The sequence below is a fragment of the Bos indicus x Bos taurus genome, chromosome 13 (genome assembly GCF_003369695.1).
Source record: "Bos indicus x Bos taurus breed Angus x Brahman F1 hybrid chromosome 13, Bos_hybrid_MaternalHap_v2.0, whole genome shotgun sequence".
In the NCBI taxonomy this organism is placed as follows: Eukaryota; Metazoa; Chordata; class Mammalia; order Artiodactyla; family Bovidae; genus Bos; species Bos indicus x Bos taurus.
In genome coordinates this window covers 6,952,183-6,971,900 of record NC_040088.1, presented here as the reverse complement: position 1 = coordinate 6,971,900, position 19,718 = coordinate 6,952,183, and the positions used below count along the sequence as shown (strand labels likewise).

The 19,718-nt window shown below is 48.1% G+C and overlaps 1 non-coding gene across 1 annotated transcript; it reads right to left on the bottom strand.

Annotated features, from left to right (window-relative positions):
- Positions 1-15,191: 15,191 nt before the first annotated feature.
- TRNAG-GCC lies at positions 15,192-15,262 on the bottom strand. Its single transcript has one exon. It is a non-coding gene; the product is annotated as a tRNA-Gly (tRNA).
- Between the last annotated feature and the right edge of the window lie 4,456 nt (positions 15,263-19,718).

Genomic DNA, 19,718 nt, shown 5'->3' with positions numbered 1-19,718 from the left:
AGTCTCTTAACTTTTGCTTGTCTGGAAAAGTTTTGATTTCTCCAACAAATCTGAAGGAGAGTCTTGGTGGGTAGAGTATCCTTGGTTGTAGTTTCTTCCCTTTCATCACTTAAATATGTCATTCCATTCCCTTCTGGCTTGTAGAGTTTCTGTTGAGAAATCAGCTCATAGCCTGATGGGAGTTCTGTATGTTCCTTGTCGCTTCTTCCCTTGTCGCATTTAATATTTTATCTCTGTCTTAAATTTTTGTCAGTTTGATCACTGTGTGTCTCAGTGTGTTCTTCCTTGGGTTCATCCTGTCTGGGACTCTGTGCTTCCTGGACTTGGTTGACTATTTCCTTTCCCGTGTTAGGGAAGTTTTCAGCTATTATCTCTTCAAATATGTTCTCAGGTCCTTTTATGCCTTCTCTTTCTGGGACCCCGATAATGTTCATGTATTTAATGTTGTCCCAGAGGTGAGATATTCTTTTATTCCATTCTCACAGCAAGCCCTCAGAAACATGAATTCTGTTATAAATAGATTAAGACTGGCAGTTCCATGGAGCAAAGAGCTTATGTTTTACGTTTTTTTAGCTTGTTGGCTTTGTCTTGGTCACTGTTCACCTACAGTGCATAGGGCAATACCTGGCATGTAGCAGATGCGTAAGAAATACGCACTGAATGGATGACTAGAGATTGAATGAAATGGACAAAGAAGGCTCTGAAGCCTGGGGATGTGTCAATGGTCAGTAAGCGCAGGAAAAGATGTTCCACATCACTATTAGGAAGGTGCAAACCAAAACCACAGTGAAACACCACTTCACACCCATTAGGATGGAGGCTATAAAATAAAGTTTTTTAAGAAAGGAAAAAAGTGTTGGCAAGGATGTAGAGAAATTTGAATACTTGTGCATTGCTGGTGAGAAAATAAAATGGCCCAGCTGCTGTGGAAAACAATATGGCATGTTCTCAAATTAAAGATAGAATTACCATATGATACAACAATTACACAATTACCCGTGTGGGTGTATGTCCCAAATTATTTGAAAGCAGAGACATGAACAAATACTTGTACACTCATGCTCATAGCAGGGTGCACAAGTCCTGATTGTGGCTCCTGATCAGAGCAGGATTCACAATCACCAAAAGATGGAAGCACCAAAGTTGACCGAATAAACAAAATGCGGTTTGTATACTCAATAGAATGTTATCGAGCCTTAAAAAGACGAGAAATTCTGACACATACTCCAGCATGATGAACCTTGAAGATAGTATGCTAAGTGAAATAAGCCAGACACAAAAAGTCAAATGCTATATGATTCCTCTTACATGAGGTACATAGAGTGATCAAACTCATAGAGACAGAAAGTAGAAAGGTGGTGGCCAGGGACTCTGAGGAGGGAGAATGCAGCTGTTGCTACAGGGAACAGAGTTTCCATTTTGTAAGATGGAAGTATTTCTGTAGACGGTTGGTGATCATGATGATTACACAACGTGAATGTACTTAATGCTGCTGAACTGTATGCAGTGTTTAAAATAGAAAATTTTGTTATATGCTTTTACCACAATTAAACAATTAAAAGTTTAAGTGTGTTAGCTTTAGAAAGAAAGAGAGAGTGAAGACTTTAAGAAAGGCAATGCCCTACTGCACATCACAGTACTAGTCTTTGGCAGCTGTGGAAATGGCTCAGCCTCAGATAGACAAAGGGAAGGAAAGGGAGAGAGAAACAAAGCCAGAGAAAGCTGACCAGGGCCCGAGGCTGGGCCACCGCTGGGGTGATGGGCTGTTAAAATGGCTGACCCAGCGAGGTGGAGCCCAGGACCAGGAGGGGATGACCACAGCGACGGGAACTTGCCTTTCCTCAAGCCCTTGTCCTCTGTGGGCTTGTCTATGAATCTAGAAGCAGAGCCGTAAGCAGAAATCTTTCCATTTCAGGTGACAGGAACCTAGCTGGTACAAGCCAAGGAGGAATCCACTGGCTCACGGGAGGAAAGCGCCAAGGGGTGAAGTGGGCTTTGTGCATGCGTGTGAGCTCAGTCACTTCAGTCATGTCCGACTCTTTGTGACCCTATGGGCTGCAGCCCGTCAGACTCCTCTGTCCATGAAATTCTCCAGGTAAGAATACTGGAGTGGGCTTGCCATGCCCTTCTCCAGGGGATCTTCCCATCCCAGGGATTGAACCCACGTCTCTTAAGTCTCCTGCATTGACAGGCGGGTTCTTTACCACTAGCACCACCTGGACAGCCCAAAGTGGGCTTCAGGCACAGCTGAAGCCAAGAGTCTGTCTTTCGCATTTTATCTCTGCTTTTCTTCCATCTCTTTGGTTCCTCAGTAGGCTGGCTTTTCCCTCATGATGGCAGAAATGACCACCAGAAAAAAAAAAAAAGAAATGACCACCAGAAGTTCCAGACTACATCTTACATGTCAACCTCTACAGGCTGATCCCTCTGCTACCTTGGGCACTCCAAAGTCCTCCAAAGAAATTAAACAGGCAGTCTGGAGGGCGGGGCTTTTAGGTTGAGTGTCCAGAGAAGGTGACATTAGAGCTGAAACCTATATGTTGGGAAGGAGCTGCATGGAAATGTTACTGAGCCCAAGCTCATTCTGCTTGCCACACAACAGGCCAATAAATCAGGAGATGAGTTTGTTGGAACAAGGAATAACAACTTTAATCAGGAAGGTAGCAGACCAAGAAGATGGCAGACTAGCGTCTCAAAAATCATCTTCCCTCAGTCTGAATTTGGGCTCCTTTTATACAGAAGAGAAGGTGGGGAGGGGCCCACTGTGGCCCTGACCAGTGGCTGAGCAGAACCACTAATGGTCACTTTTTGGGGGGAGGGGCCCACTGTGGCCCTGACTAGTGGCTTAAGGGGGGGCTGCTAGAACTCCTGCCTGCCTCACTGCCACTGCACCCAGAGAAGGAAGTTGCAACTCCAGAAATCAGCAGCGTCTGAAGAAGTACCTGGCCACTCTAGCAATGTTATCCTCTGTGGAGCAAGGCATGCAGGCAGTGGAGACCATGGTGGCCACATAAAGACAGTTGACAAGCCCATCAACTGGGATCACTGCCTGAGGCAGTCGGTGCTGTGGGATCAGCCAGCCCGTGACCGTCAAGTTGGCCTTGGAGCAGGGGCCCCTGGAGCAAAGGTCCTGCCTGCCCCTGGGTGCCAGGAGCGGGCCAGCCTGGTGGAATAGGTGTGGCTGTGCTCAGAGGTGCAGCAAAGCAGTCTCTGCCTCAGTGGAGCTTAGTCCGAGGCCGGCACAGGGAAGGAAGGGACCGTCCCTCATCTTGGGTTTGGGTTAGGGAGGCCACCACTACTGAAAGGTCAGAAAGAAAGTCTTTCAAGGTGAAGGAACAGCTGGGGCCAGATCCCAGAGGATGGGCGAGCCTGGCTGACTTGGTAAGGAAAAACTCCCGATCCTCAGGGCTGACGTGGGGTGTTTAGTGTGTGAGGCTCCCCTCTAAGTGTGCATGTGTACGTGTGTGTCACCCCAGAGACAAGGATGGTGAGAGCAGACCTGTCTTAAAGCCTCTGGCTGAGACCATGCTTAGTTGCTCAGTTGTGTCTGACTCTGCAACCCTTTGGACTGGAGCCCATAGCCCACCAGGCTCCTCGGTCTGTGAGGTTTTTCAGGCAAGAGAACTAGAGAGGGTTGCTATTTTCCTCCTCCAGGGGATCTTCCCCACCCAGGGATCAAGCCCTCATCCCCTGTGTCTCCTGAATTGCAGGATGATTCCTTACCTGCTGAGCCACTGGGGAAGTCCATGGTATGCTAGATAAACTTGCCTGGGGTCTCTGCTGCTGGCTAACAGTGGAGCCAGACCTTGAACTCTTTTCTCTTTGCCTCCCCTTCTCCATCCATTTTACTGCCAAACATTAAATCTTGCTGTTGGTTGGAAGTGCAGTCATGAAGACAGGATCTGCTGCCTAGAGCTTGGTCCCATTCCTAATCCCTAGCCTGCCTTCCCTTTATAAAACATCCTCAAGGGAATATAGGGGGTGCTGCTTATTCTCTGAGAACACCTTTGCTTCAACGAGGGTTCGGGGGGTGGGGGACAGCCACCCAAAATGACTTTTCCCTTTTTTATTTCTCTTATGGAAGCAATCTTCTTGAAGTTCCAGACTAGCAGACATGGTCAGTTCATGAAGCAGTCACTGAGTACCCAAGGTGGGTCAGCCTGTAAGTCAAGACCTGGAATTAAATGGTGAACAGACCACATCTCTCAGCCCCCTTGAAGATCTTGGTGCCCATCCAGACCAAGCCTCTGTGGCAGTTATTTCCTTGAAAAGCAATATTTGAGCAGAAAATAGAGGAAATCTGGCTCAGGAGAACATTCTTGTTGTAAAGGGTTCAAAGAAAACTGATGTGCCAGGAGTACAACCCTTCAAGTTCCCCCCAACTCCACATCCCTTTCAGCCCCACTTCCCTCTCAGAAATCGGCCACTCTCATCATTGTTTCCTTTCAGACAGTACTACTTTTGCCTGGGTAGGGTTATAATGCTCTCAAACTTCGGCCATCTCTGGTTCTGCTTGTGTTGTACAAAACCTGTTGTAAAACCATTCTCCTTTTCAAGTCCTGTTGATTCTACCTCCTAAATCTTTTTCAGGTCCAGCCCCCATTTTGCATCTGGCTGCCACTGCCCACGTTCAGGCCCCTGTCATTTCTTGCCATTGTCTCTATTACTGAACCTGGTTCATTTTGCCCAAGGCGTAGCAAGCCAAAATACTGAAATGCTGAGGTTTGCAGCAAAGAGAGGGTTTCTTTGCAAGACACCCAAGTGAGATGGGAAAACAAGTCTCAAATTCACCTTCCTGGAGGCAAGGGGTTGGGGTATTTATGGAGTAACAAACAAAAGCAGCAGGATGGTCCGAGGTGTCAGGAGTGTGATTGCTTGGGGAAACGCGATTGAGAAAAGGTGAGGTCATTGTCTTTCTGAGCAGGTGTAACCAAGCTATCGGCCTCTTCGTGTTCAATAGGTCCCCAAGTGGACACTGACACTCACCCAGTGTCAGTCGTCCCTTTGTCTTCACAGCTCAGCTCAAACTAGACACAGCTGACTCCAAGTTCCTGGAAAACATCTTATCTAGGCTGTTTGGAGGACCCACAAGTCTTTTGCAGATGACCTTGATTAGTGGGCTTCCATGATGGCTCAGAAGATAAAGAGTCTGCTTGCAATGCGGGAAACCCGGGTTCAATCCCTGTTTAGGGAAGATCCCTTGGAGAAGGAAATGGCACCCCACTCCAGTATTCTTGCCTGGAGAATCCCATGGATGGAGGGGCCTGGTGGGCTGCAGTCCATGAGGTTGCAGAGAGTCGGACACAACTGAGTGACTTCACTTACACTTTTCACTTTCATGCATTGGAGAAGGAAATGGCAGCCCACTCTAGTTTTCTTGCCTGGAGAATCCCATGGACAGAGGAGCCTGGCAGGTTATAGTCCATGGGGTCGCAAAGAGTTGGATATGACTAAGTGACAAACACACTTTGATTAGTGAGGGTGGGTGAAATAGATTTGACTAAATCCCTTCAGGATCATCACCTCCTGGTCTCCCTGTCTCCAGTCTTGTCATAAAATCCTAACTCTACGCTCCTGCTGGAGAAATCCAACTACAATGGACATTGGACCAAGGAAGAGGTTGGGGGGAAGGTTTGCGGCTGCCTAACACCCTCTGAATGCTCGCCCTGTGTTGGGGAGTTTCCCAGAGTGCAGTTCCCAGGTCCCCAGATGGCAGTCATGGTGTTCTCCAGCCTCCCCTGCTGCTAGGAAGGTGACATTGGTTTTTCCAAACAGATCCTCTCAGTTGAGACTATGGTTTTGAAGGGAATATGCAGGACAAACAGAATTGAAGTTTGTTAAGCAAGGCCATGGAGGCCTCTGGTCCTTCTGGGGGAGTGGGGTGCACTTTCTGGTATCCAGTGTCCTGTGGTGGAGTGCAGTTCCTGGCTGTGTGTCTCCTGATCTTGGCTTTCTGGCTCTTTGGAAGATTCTCCAGCTACCTGACCTCCTTTAATGAATTTGAGTTTTGCTTAAACCAGTCACAGTGGAGAGTTTGCTGTTTGCAGTCAAGAAACATGATGGATACAAACCATGTCACTCCCTTGCCTAAATAGTTTTCACTGGTTTCCCTGCCCACCCAGCCTTGGTCACCCCTCCAGCCTCACACACGGCACCCCCATCTCACATTTTCTGGTCTAAGTACCAAGTGTGGAAGTCCTTGCTTCCCTCTCCTTCATGCTATTCTTTGCAGGGAAATTTTATCCTACTATAAACTGGGACACGCCCACTTTGCAGAAGAGAAAACTGAGTCTCAGCAACGTAGTCCCATATTTACCCCAGAGCCAGAACTCAGATTTCCACGTTAGGTCTGAGATCCTGGCTCCTTGTAGGTGGAATTCAAGGCCTTCTTTTATCCCTCTTCCCACTATGCCCCTTCACCTGCTGCCCACCCACCGACCACTCAGTGCACTGTGGCTTATTCTACCCAGGCCCAGGCACCACCCAAGACCCCGCCTTAGCCCAGGCAGCTTCCTCGCCCTGGACCTTCTTCTGTCCTCTGGCCTGGTGGTGTGGTCACAGGCCCTGAAGTCTTGGCTTTGAGTCTTGGTTCTGCCTCTTCCCAGACTGGTGAGATTAGGCAAGTCATTCAAACTTTCTGTGCCTCAGTTGTCCTATCTGTAACAAGAGTGTAAAATCAGGTAATAAATCTTAAGCGTGTTGTGTGGAATAACTGAGTAAACTCAGGTTGAGTCGCTTAGTGAGCACACAGTCGCTATTAGCTACGATCATTGTCATGGTCATCTGGCCATGTCCCTGTCTGCCCACCTCTCTTGATTCCTCTTTCCTTTGGGTGGCCCCCTCTCCAGTGGGGAGGAGTCTTTGCTTCCTTGTTCAGTTCATAGACAGCAGAGGGGGTGGTTAAGAAGCTGGACCCTGGCACCAGAAGGCTTGGGTTCATACCTTAGCATTGCACACATGATTTAACCTCTCTGTGTGTCTCAGTTTCCTGGGAGAAATGGTGCTTGTAAAGGGACCTACTTCATGGAGCAGGGATGGAAAGCACACGCGTCACTACTAAACACAGTGCCTGGCTCACAGGCAGTGCTCCGTCATGTCGGTGCTTATGGCTTGTTTGTCTGTCTGGCACTCCAACCCTGAAAGGCACCTGAGCCAGGCTTCACCTATCTTTGTGTTCTTGGCACCTCGTATGGTGTCTGGACCTGGTCAGTGCTACATTAGTGCCCCATGCTTGCAGTCTGGTCTCATATCAGCCGTTTTATTCATTCTCTTTGCCCAAAGGGCACTGTTCCAGCCTGGGAAAAAAAAAATAAAAAGAGCCTTCAACCAAGCTTGGTGCCCTTGAGGGGCTGCTGGCCCAGGAAGCCCAAGAAGACCCAGGGCACGGAAAGCCTGTGAGCTGTGGGGACTGGCACTCCTTGGCAGGGCCCTTGGAGACCACCCGCCCTCATCAGGGGGGCTTTTAGGGTCTCATTTGGAGGCATTGTGGGGAAAGTGTCCCACAGAGGGCCGCAGCATATGCTGTCTCTCGGGCGATGCCAGATGGTGGGGATTTGGCTGGGTTCCCTCCAGATCTGTGAGCCTGCTGACCCATTCAGAGGCTCCAAAATGCAAAGGAAAAATGATAGTGGTGCTTTGAAATGACTGGAGCTGGAAGTCACGTGGAGCCTGGCAGTGAAGGAGCACACCCTGGGTGCTGGTACCTGACTGCATTCACGCACCAGTGAAGCAGGTTGGATCCCAGCTGGCTTAATGACCACCCTGGTTAGCTGTCTGGTTCATTCCATCTGACCACCATGAAAAGGATCTGGCATAGAGAGCTGATTAAGAGATCAGGCCCTGGAGCCCCACTGCCTGGGCTCAGATCACAGCTTCGGCTTGTATCAGTTGTGTGAACCTTAGGTAAAGAACTTAACTTTCTGTGTCTCCATATTCTTATCTATAAAGTGGGAATACTTTTGCTGTAAAAGCAGAAAAACATTCTGGATGAACAATGCTGTTTGCCTGTGTATCACCATGACAACAGCTAACGCTCATGCAGCCCTCCCCTTGCACCAGAACTGTTCTTCACTTGTATTCTCTCACTTAATCCTTACAACCACCCTGTGAGGGAGGTGCTATAATTATCTCTATTTTTTTTTTTTTTTAATCAGCAAAGTAAGCAGAGTTCAAACAACTCATTCAAGTTTGTAAAGCTGGAAGGTGGCTGAAGCAGGATTCGAACTTAGCCAGTCTGGCCCACAGTCCATGTTCTCACCATTGAGCCGTGCTGCCTGACAATAGGACTGCTGCTGCTAAGTCGCTTCAGTTGTGTCCGACTCTGTGCGGCCCCATAGACATCTGGCAGCCCACCAGGCTCCCCCGTCCCTGGGATTCTCCAGGCAAGAACACTGGAGTGGGTTGCCATTTCCTTCTCCAGTGCATGAAAGTGAAAAGTGAAAGTGAAGTCGCTCAGACGTGTCCGACTCTCAGCGACCCCATGGACTGCAGCCTACCAGGCTCCTCCATCCATGGGATTTTCCAGGCAAGAGGCCTGGAGTGGGGTGCCATCGCCTTCTCGGACAATAGGACTGAGGCTTCTTTAAAGACGGTCTTGCCTTGCAGCGAGTGTTTAGGACCCGCTCAGGAAGACTAGAAAGCCGTGTATACAACAACTCAAAGCAACCACACACTCTCAGCTTAACTAACTGATGAAAACTGATCTTTTCCTCTCAAAGTGCAAGGCGTTACTTTGGATGATTTGGACCGTAAGTAGCAGTTAACCCTGTGCTGTGTGCTAAGTCACTTACAGTCGTGTCCGACTCTTTGTGACCCTTTGGACTGTAGCCCGCCAGGCTCCTCTGTCCACGGGATTCTCCAGGCAAGAATACTGGAGTGGGTTGCTATGCCCTCCTCCAGGGGATCTTCCCACCCTAGGGACTGAACCCACGTCTCTCATGTCTCCTGCATTGGCAGGCAGGTTCTTTACCCCTAGTGCCTCCTGGGGAGCCCAACAGTTAACCCTATTCCAAGTGTTTTCAACAATGATAACGTCAGTGGCTATTATGATTCACATAGGAGTTTGGGTTGTTGCTGCAGTTTGGTTAATCCAGTGACTCAGGGATGTCATTAAGGAACCTGAGTCTTTCCCATTTTCTCTTGTGTGATCTTTGGAATGTCAGCCTTTTCCACAGACCAGCTCGCCTCTTGACAGCAAGGTGGCTGCCCACACTTCCAGGTAGTTCTGCATGTGAAAAATGTCTGAAAGTGAGGGGAGTGATCTTTTGTTCTTGGGTATTTTCTTAGGAGTCTGAAAACATTCTCTAGAATCTTCCAGAAGACTTCTCATCAGGTCTGATTGGCCGGTAGTGGGTCACATGCTCCTTCCTGGACCAATCCCTGCAAGGGGGTGTGACTTCCCTGCCTGGTCCTCTGGAGTTGAGTAGATGGTGGCAAACAGCAGCCCTCATCCTTGCACAGACCTTCTCTACTTCCCTTGACTTGCCTCTGCCATCCCTCCTGCAGGAATGCCTGTCCCGTTCCTCAGTGTCATCCTGATAAACCATTTGCATCATTTAGGAATCAGGTCAGTTGCAAGTAACAGGCAAGCCAACTAAGAGTGACTGGAATGAAGATGGGTTTGTTTTTCTCTCATCATGGGAAGAAGCTCAGAGACAGGCAGTGGGGAACCAGGGCTGTATCCATCATTGATGTTCAAGGGACCAGGCTCTCTCTGGCTCCCCACTTAGCATCCTCAGCAGACTGGTCTTCATCCACAGGCTCGTCTACCACCTTCTGGTTCTAAAGTGGCAGCTTCATCTCCAGGCGGGAAGAAGAAAGAAGGAAGGAGGGGTGATTCCTGTGTCGCAAAAGTACCAGTGCATTCTCAGAAATGCTGTCCAGACATCCACATATGTTCCATTTGCTGCAGGGAGGTCCTGTGGCCACATTAGCTGAAAGAGAGTCTGGGAAACAGGGCATCTTAGCTGGGCACAAAGGCACCTTGATCAAAGCCATGGTCCTGATGCTGAAGAGCAAGAAGTAGATACTTCAGTTAAGTTCAGTTCAGTCACTCAGTCGTGTCCGACTCTTGGCGACCCCATGAATCGCAGCACGCCAGGCCCCTGTGTCCATCACCAACTCCTGGAGTTCACTCAGACTCACATCCATCGAGTCAGTGATACCATCCAGCCATCTCATCCTCTGTCATCCCCTTCTCCTCCTTCCCCCAATCCCTCCCAGCATCAGAGTCTTTTCCAATGAGTCAACTCTTCGCATGAGGTGGCCAAACTACTGGAGTTTCAGCTTGAGTGTCATTCCTTCCAAAGAAATCCCAGGGCTGATCTCCTTCAGAATGGACTGGTTGGATCTCCTTGCAGTTCAAGGGACTCTTGAGAGTCTTCTCCAACACCACAGTTCAAAAGCATCAATTCTTTGGTGCTCAGCCTTCTTCACAGTCCAACTCTCACATCCATACGTGACCACTGGAAAAACCGTAGCCTTGACTAGACGGACCTTTGTTGGCAAAGTAATGTCTCTGCTTTTGAATATGCTATCTAGGTTGCTCATAACTTTCCTTCCAAGGTGTAAGCGTCTTTTAATTTCATGGCTGCAATCACCATCTGCAGTGATTTTGGAGTCCAAAAAAATAAAGTCTGACTTAGGGGGCAACTAACTGTGTCTGCCACATCCTTCTTTACAGCTCAGCTCATATTGCACTCTCGTGTAAGTCCTTTCCTACTGGCTTCAAGTGAATGGGCTCCGCTTTCCTTCTGAGAAACGTGAGAAAGAGGGGAAATCTAATGAAATACCTTATGTGTGTCATCTGGGTCATTTCTCCAGACACTTTCAGGTGGTGTTGAAGGCAGATCTTCGATGGTTGGGGAAACAGAGGCTCAGAAGGTAGTAATGGTTTGCCCAAGGTCATAGCTAGCATGGGGCTTAGCAGGAACGTGGAGTCTCATTAAGCACACACTCTCTCCCACCCACCAGTTCTTACAAACTCCAGTTAGCCTGGGTTGGTGGTCCCTGTCTGCTCACAGCGGTTTTCCCTTCACTTCGCTTTTCCCGGTTATGCTGCACGTTCCTTAAGGTCCTTGGGGCTCCTGTGTCCTCACACAAGGGGAAGAGGCTCAACACCGGCCTCCTGGATGAGGATAGAGGACCATCGTGTGCTGGAACCTGCGCTGGAGCACGATTGCCAGCCTCTGACGCTAGAAACCAGAGCACATCGCTTCTAACCGTGGGGAGAACATTAAGCTTTCCAGTGGGCCCTGTGCTTGGACAGATGCGAACGCAAACTCGGAACATTTTTCTCCTTCCTCTCCCTCCCCTGAGTTCTGCTGGGGGCCAGTTCACGGGAAGTCGGTTAATTGGAACTGTCCCTGCCGCCCCAGTGAGAAATGGGACATTGTACACCACATCCCCTGGAGAAAGACTCCCATCTGCTCACTCCAGGAGGATAATTACGTGTATAAATTACCGACCTTCTCATCCCTCCCCAGCCCGGCTGTGGGAGGGGCTGTGCTCAAGATGAAGACTCCCGAGTGACCTTTGCGATGCAGGAATATGACTAAATCAGCTTCTGGATCCGTCATCTGCCCTGAGCTCGACTGCAGTATTGATTTTCCATTTCAGGGGTGGAAAACGGACATTTATTTTGAAACCTGTTTGGTAATGAATCTGCGACTGGAGGAGGATGCTTCGACGATGATTATTCTTGAACTTGGCGTGACTTCCAGCAGCAGAGAACGTCCCCGCCTGTCTCTGGGTTTACTTTAACGTCTTATGAGAAGCAAGACCCCAGGCTGAGCAGCTTAGGAAATGAACCAAGTGATTCCCATGGCCGTAATGTAGTAAATCTCTTTCTGAATACCCCAGCTATAAAATAGATTATGTAGAACTTTCTCTACCTGAGACAGCCCTGGTCTGGAGGCGAGGGTTTGTAGGTGGGGTCTGGTCACTACTCTGGTCACTTGGGGGGCTTACTCCTCTTCAGGGCCCTCAGTGCCCGCCCCGCCCGGGGGTAGGGTGGGAGGAGATTAGATTTCAGTTACCCTGGTGGTGAGCAGGAGCACAATCACCATCCCCTAAGATGTCTGTGTCCTAGTTCTTGGAAACTAAATATGCTTGTTACATGGCAAGGGGGAGTTAGGTTGCAGATGGAATTAAGTTGCTTAATTTGCTGACCTTAAACTAGGAAAATGATCCTGGGTTATCTGGGCGGGGGGGGCGGAACAGTGTTATCGCCAGGGTCCTTGTAAGTGGACAAGGGAGGCAGAAGGGGGAGAAGCAGAGAGCTGGCAGCATGAGGACTCACCCTGACATGGCTGCCTTTGAAGATGGAAGGAAGAGGCCGTGAGGCAAGGAGTGTGGGAGTGGCCAGAAGCAGATTCTCCCTTAGACTAGCCTCGCTGAGATGTTAGTTGCAGGCCTCTGAGACCCGTGACGATGAAAGTCAGTCCTTGCAGAGTGCACACCACGTGCTAGCCGCAGTCTGAGGAACTCCACAGGTGTCACCTCGTTGCATCTTTAGAGAAACCATGAAAGGTGGGGATGATTACTGCCCCCGCCATTTGACAAACGAGGAACAGAAGCCCAGAGAAAGCACCTCACTTTCCCGGGGTCACGGGGCTGGGGATGGCGGAGCCTGGGTTCCCACCCTTGTGGATCATCAGCCTGCCCCCGTTCTCCGTGCAGACAATGCACGTTTCCTCAATTTCAGGGAAAGTGCTGTGCAAACATGGCACCGGCGAGGGTGACCGCAAGTCCCAGTCTGCCCGGGACCAGCGCCATGTCCTGGAACAGCTGTTAATGGTGCCTCCAGTCGTCATCGGCCGGGATCTGGTTTGGGGGATGAGTCATGTCGCCACTCCACAGACCCTTCCTCCCATGGGGACTGAAGTCTCAGGAGGTGAGCGAGCGGAGCTGGACCAGCTGGGTTCAAGGAACACGTAAGGAAGCCCTGGAACTGGGTAACTTGCATTTGAGTCTTGGTGTTAAGACCGTTTTATTCCGTGACCCTGGGAGGTAAGAGCCTGCAAGCTCAGCTGTCAGCCCAGGGCTGACTTTTCTTGTCCTCATCTTTTGCTGCTCTTTTCCCTCGCTTCCCTGGGATGCCCAAATATGGTCAGGCACACATCTTGCCCATGGCCTCTGCTCGTATCCACATTAATTACCGCCTTTCCTCTAATTCTTTGCTCAAATGTCAACGCAGAGATGCCTTCATGACCACTCTATTTAAAATTGCAAATGACTCCCCCGCAAAAAACATATCTCCTTCCCTTCCTATATCGATCTTCAAAAATCCAGACACATTCTGACTTATATCTGTTACTTATTTATCCTGTTTATACTCTCTCTGCCCCAACAGAATTAGCATCCCAGAGGGTCAGGATGTTTGCCTTTTTCTTTTTAAACTACTATATCCCTGGGACCACCAACAGCATGTCATGTAGTGAGCACTCAGTGAGTGACTGAATGAATTCAGGGAAGAAATGACATCTTGGCATAAGCTTCCGAAATTGAGGAATGAATGTAAGGGATATGGAAGTGAGTTTCTCATTTGCTTTTCAGATTCAGCAAACTTTTCCTTTGTGCTGCCTGCATTTGTTGTCGTGTTTACACACTCCCTGCTGCTATCTAAACATGCATTTATTTCCTACCAGGACTCTGTCTTTCTCTATTTTAATTACCAGTGCATCTAGAATTTATTTCCATGGATGTAATGAGATATGGATCGGATTTAATTTTTTTTATCTAGATTGTTAGGTCATTTCCAAGTGGTCTGAATGTCATTTATTGAACAATCTATCTTCTGCCAAATAATGGAAATGCAAGTATTATCACATTGTGAAATCTTATATCTTTTCCTGAGCTTTCTATTGAGTTCTGTTCTCAATCAGTGCACACTTCAGTTATTATGATTCTGTGTGAGAATATCTGATATAAACTAACTCCATAATTTCTTTTTCTTTAAAAAAAATTTTTTTATGACTTTCTTTTCCAAATTCACTATGGACCATTTTTCTCATGGTAACTGCATGGAACTTCACATCTTAGAGCTTGCAAGAAGGGAAATAGATATCTAGTCAATATTGACTCTTATGTAGGAATATACTGGGGGCTTCCCAGGTGGTTCTAGTGGTAAAGAACCTACCTGCCCAATGCAGGAGATGTAAGAGATGTGGGTTTAATCCCTGGGTTGGGAATATGGCAACCCACTCTTCCCTGGAGGAGGGGATGGCAACAGACTCCAGTATTCTTGCCTGGAGAATCCATGGACAGAGAAGCTTGCAGTCCATAGGGTCACAAAGAGTCAGACACGACTGAAGCAACTTAGCACCACCAGTAACACACTATATAGCTTATTCTTTGATTCTTTCTTTTCAGAGTTTTATTCACATGGCTCCCACAGACTTGTTATAATAACAATACCTAAGTCTTGTATATCATTGTTGTTGAAAATTGGATTTGTTTCTCTTTGGGGTTTAACTTGCTTATTCTTGATACATAGGACACATTAATTTGCATCTGTTTTGCTTTTTCCCTTTATTCCTGTATCAACACCAAAATTGGTAAAGCAAGTTCCTCTTAAACTTCCTTCCTTTTCAGCAGACTTTTAGGTTCTCTTTACTTGTTTCTCTCCTTATGGAAATGTCATAATTGACTTGCTTAGCTCCCTAAATATCAGCTGATTTTGTAGCTCTCGGCATTTCTGGCACAATTATAAACTCCGAAAGTTCTGCTTGATTCTCTTGGATTCTCCAAGTGGATGACCCTCTGATACTTCGTTCAAACTCCTCTACCTCGCACAGACTGTCCAAGTGTCTGGCCATTAATCACTTGCTGCCCGCTCTGTCCACCCCTCCTGTCCTCCTCGGAGTGGTCTGGGGATGATGCCTCTGCTCAAAGCCCTCCATGGATGTCTGGATGTGTCATCTCATTCAGAATGAAAAGCAGGGCAGAAAAAAATGGACCAAGAGTTCGGAGAACTGGCTCTGGAGCCAGCTTTATCCCTATCTCTAGAAAAATAGGGAAATTTCTTCTGTTTTAAATGGTGAGATGTAGGTGTTTCAAGAGGCAAAGGGATTAGCCATCCTGTGGCTGTGACTGTGAAAGTCACTTAGTCGTGTCCGACTCTTTGCAAGGGTCCATGGAATTCTCCAGGCCAGAATACTGGAGTGGGCAGCGTTTCCCTTCTCCAGGGGAACTTCCCAACCCAGGAATTGAACCTGGGCCTCCCGCATGGCAGGCGAGAATTCTACCACTGAACCACCCATGCACTGGTCCAGGGGTCCCCAAACTCTCCTGAATTCCCTCCCTGACTCCCCACCTCAGCCCTGCTCCTGATCCCCTCTCCTGAGGCCCTGGCCCAGGGGTCTGTTGCCCTTGACTCTCATCCTTCCTCTTCCTGGCTCAGTAGGACCCATCATTCCTTGTCGACTGTTCTGCTGATGTACAGATTCCCCAAAACTGTGGCCACAGCAGCATTTGAACTTTGAAAAATGAAAAGCAATTTTTTTTTCTTCAAAAAGGAAACAACTGTACCAGGAGAGTGTAAGGAAATTCTCCAGTGGGAATTGGTTGGTGATTATACTGACAGGGGATCCAAGTTCATTTTCCAGCCAGGCTTCAGAAATGAGGAAACTGAGCCAAGCGGTGAGCTCACGAGATCTTAAAGTCATATCCGACTGTGTGGGAAAGAGTTCAAGTATATATTTATGCAGTATCCATTCCCCTCCCCCCAAACAGACATGAGGCAGATTTCAACATCGCTTGTTGAATTCCTCACCTGTGGCATCATTTTTCAACCTCCAGCCAATCAGTGGCTCCCAAAGCCTCCTTCTCAAATTCTAGCCTCTGTCCCAAGACCCAGACCTTGGTATTTGCTCTCAACTTTATGTCCAGAAGATTCAACAAAATCATCTTCCTCACCCACCCCAACACACTTCTCCAGATATCCATGCTTCTATTCAGACCCCTCATCAGTCAGTCACTCAGGTTCAAAGACATTCCAGTCTTCTTTGGCTCCTCCTGGACATTGGTTAGGATGTTTTAGGCCACAAGTCACAGCAACTCCAAAAAACAGCAGTTCATGAAAGAACAAGTGTTTTTAGCAAAATATGGGAGAGGGCAGCTGAAGGCATCACATATTCTCCTTTTGCCAAAAACAAGGGAAAAGGGACAATTCAAGGGAGCACTGTCCTTACACGTGTCCCTCTTTTGGAGGTGGGGCTGTGCTACATGGCTTGCAGGATCTTGGTTCCCCAACTGGGGACTGAATCTGGGCCCTGGCAGTGAAAGTGCTGAGCGCCAAGTCCTAATCACTTAACTGCCAGGGAATTCCACACCAGTCCTTTTTATGAGGAATAAAAACCTTTCCCGGCAGCCCCATCACATAGCCTCTTCGGCCCCCTTGTCCAGAGTGAGGTCACGGGGCAGCCTTCACTGCAGGTGGAGGGGGCAGGCAGGGCAAACATCTGGTATGGTGCCTGGGAGAATTGAGGTTGGTGGTTTTTGACCAATTGTGATTTGTTGCCATTTGCTCAGGAAAAACCAGGAAGGTTTTTGGCAAGAAGGACGGGGACGGCTGCTGGATCCGCAAACATCACTGCCTGCCACACTGTCTTCTTCCCACGTCCCATCCAGGATGCAGCCTTGCTACGTCCTCCCCGCAGTGGCTCCATCCTCTTTGTTTCATTCCCATTGCCAACACCTTTATTCAAACGGCACCACCTCTCGCTTCGATGCTGATAATTGCCTCTTAACTAGACATACCACCTCCCATCTTTTCTCTCCCAAGAGACTGACACCCAGTTCCTCAAGTACAAATGCTGACTCGCTCAACTCTGGATCCTAGCTACCTGTGGTTGCTCCCTCTTGTGTATCAAATGAAAAGCAAACCTCCTCACATGGACAGTTAAGTCCTTCCACAATATGACCCCTGATAAAATCAGTCCTGTTTGCAGCCAGACCAGTAGGGGAACTGAGTCAAACAACTCACCTAGCAGTGGGTGGGTAGGTCGTGATGTTCCCAATGAATGGGAACAAAGCTTGTGGAATATAAACACGTTCAGAAGAGATCCCATCATGACCCTCTTTGAAACTAGACAGAGACAAGACCATACTACAGCTACAGAGAGGATCAAATGTGCCCCCTTTCTGCTAACAAGAGTGATGGCTGTCTCATTACCAATGACAACCCTAGCCCTGTGTTCATCTCTGCAAGATAAAAATATTTAAGATACTCCATCACATCATAATGTCATATGTCAATTGTATCTCAAGAAAAACATACTGGATCACCAAACTGCCCCCTCTTCTTGACCCTGCATCTTCAGTCCCTTAGAATCAGTCAGTAGTAGCTCAGATCCTATAGGAAGCTCTTCCCCGCATATTTATTGATTTGTTTGCATTGGGTCTTCGTTGCATCATGCGGGGTCTTTCATTTCATAGTCTCTCTAGTGGCCGGTGGGCTTAGGAGTTTTGGCACATGGAGGCTCGGTTGCTCCAGGGCATGTGGGCTCTCAGTTTCCCTAACCAGGGATTGAACCCGAGTCCCCTGCATTACAAGGCGAATTCTTAACCCCTGGACCACCAGGAAAGTCTCTTCTGTGTTAGTTCAGTTCAGTTCAGTCACTCAGTCGTGTCCGACTCTTTGCGACCCCATGAATTGCAGCACACCAGGCCTCCCTGTCCATCACCAACTCCCGGAGTTCACTCAGACTCACGTCCATCGAGTCAGTGATGCCATCCAGCCATCTCATCCTCTGTCGTCCCCTTCTCCTCCTGTCCCCAACCCCTCCCAGCATCAGAGTCTTTTCCAATGAGTCAACTCTTCGCATGAGGTGGCCAAACTACTGGAATTTCAGCTTTAGCATCATTCCTTCCAAAGAAATCCCAGGGCTGATCTCCTTCAGGATGGACTGGTTGGATCTCCTTGCAGTCCAAGGGACTCTCAAGAGTCTTCTCCAACACCACAGTTCAAAAGCATCAATTCTTTGGCACTCAGCCTTCTTCACAGTCCAACTCTCACATCCATACATGACCACAGGAAAAACCATAGCCTTGACTAGACGGACCTTTGTTGGCAAAGTAATGTCTCTGCTTTTGAATAGGTTGGTCATAACTTTCCTTCCAAGGAGTAAGTGTCTTTTAATTTCATGGCTGCAGTCACCATCTGCAGTGATTTTGGAGCCCCCCAAAATAGAGTCTGACACTGTTTCCACTGTTTCCCCATCTATTTCTCATGAAGTGATGGGACCGGATGCCATGATCTTCGTTTTCTGAATGTTGAGCTTTAAGCCAACTTTTTCACTCTCCACTTTCACTTTCATCAAGAGGCTTTTTTAGTTCTCTTACCAAAAGTGTCCTGAGTCACCACAGGCATGATCTCCTTTGTTGTGTGAATGTAACTGTGCTGTAGCTAAATGTAACTAAATGTAACTGTGGCTGCAGAGAGTTCCTGGTGGTCTCTGCTTGGTAAACTTTCATATCATGATCCAGCCTTCTAACTTCATCCCTTTCAGTTCCCCCAACAGCTCCTTTCTAATTCAGAACCTGTTCAGTATCATAATTCTGATCATACTTCAGATTCATAATTCTGCCCCAGCCTCTGGATCCAGCTGCCATTTTCCATGAAAGATGGAGGACTGAGAGAAGGAGGTGTAGACTGCACCATAAATATAGAATTACCAAAGTCTGTGAGAAACTCAATAGGTCACAGCCCCAGGCGCTGCAACAGAGAAATTCTAAGGAAAAGAAATGTGGTCAGGAAACCCGTAGACTAAAAAGACATAACAAGATTTACCAAATGGGTAACGTCCAGTAGAAGATCTAAGGAGGCACACTGGAGTGATGATGCCATAAAGATTGTAGGGAGGTATTCACTGTAAGAGTCAGAAGGTCGCTTACTTTTGGAGTGAGGGCTGGGCTGTGATTGGGATGCAGCCACGGGGCAAGGGAGGGTCTTCCTGCAAAGTGCTATCTCTTGACCTGGTCCTCATTATAAGGATGTCCGTTGATGTATTTCACTACGCTATATATATATTTTTTGTTGAGTTTCAGGTACCTGTGTTTAATTTTTAACTGAAAAGGTTAAAAAGTGTGACCTTGAACTGGTCAGTTTCTATAGACAAGGAAACAAGAAGCCCACTTAGGGAGCTATTACAGCACACGAGGAGAGAGAGGGCTGGAATGAAGACAGGGAGCTGTGGATGGATGCTGGATATTTTCCAAGGAAGGACCAATAGGACTCACTGCCATGTTGGACTGAGTGTGAGGGAAAGAGAAGAAGCAAAGTGATGCTGGCGCCTCTCCTTCTTCCATGCTTGCATGTCCTGGGGAATGTGGTAGCCAAAGGCATCTGTATGCATGGGATGGAGATTATGCAAAAGTATTAAAGAAGCAGTTACCATCTGGTGGCTCAGATGGTAAAGAATCTGCCTGCAATGTGGGAGACCTGGGTTCGATCCCTGAGTTGAGAAGATCCCCTGGAGGAGGGCATGGCAAACCACTCCAGTATTCTAGCCTGGAGAATCGCCATGGACAGAGGAGCCTGGCAGGCTACAGTCCATGGGGTCGCAAAGAGCTGGGCACAACTGAGTGACTAAGCACGTGCACACACACACACACACACCATGTGAGTGAGCGTGACACCAATCAAGGAGGGAAGAAATGATGGTGGTGGGGTGGCCTTTACTCTGGAAGGCTCTCATGGTTCCTGGTGGGAAGTGACC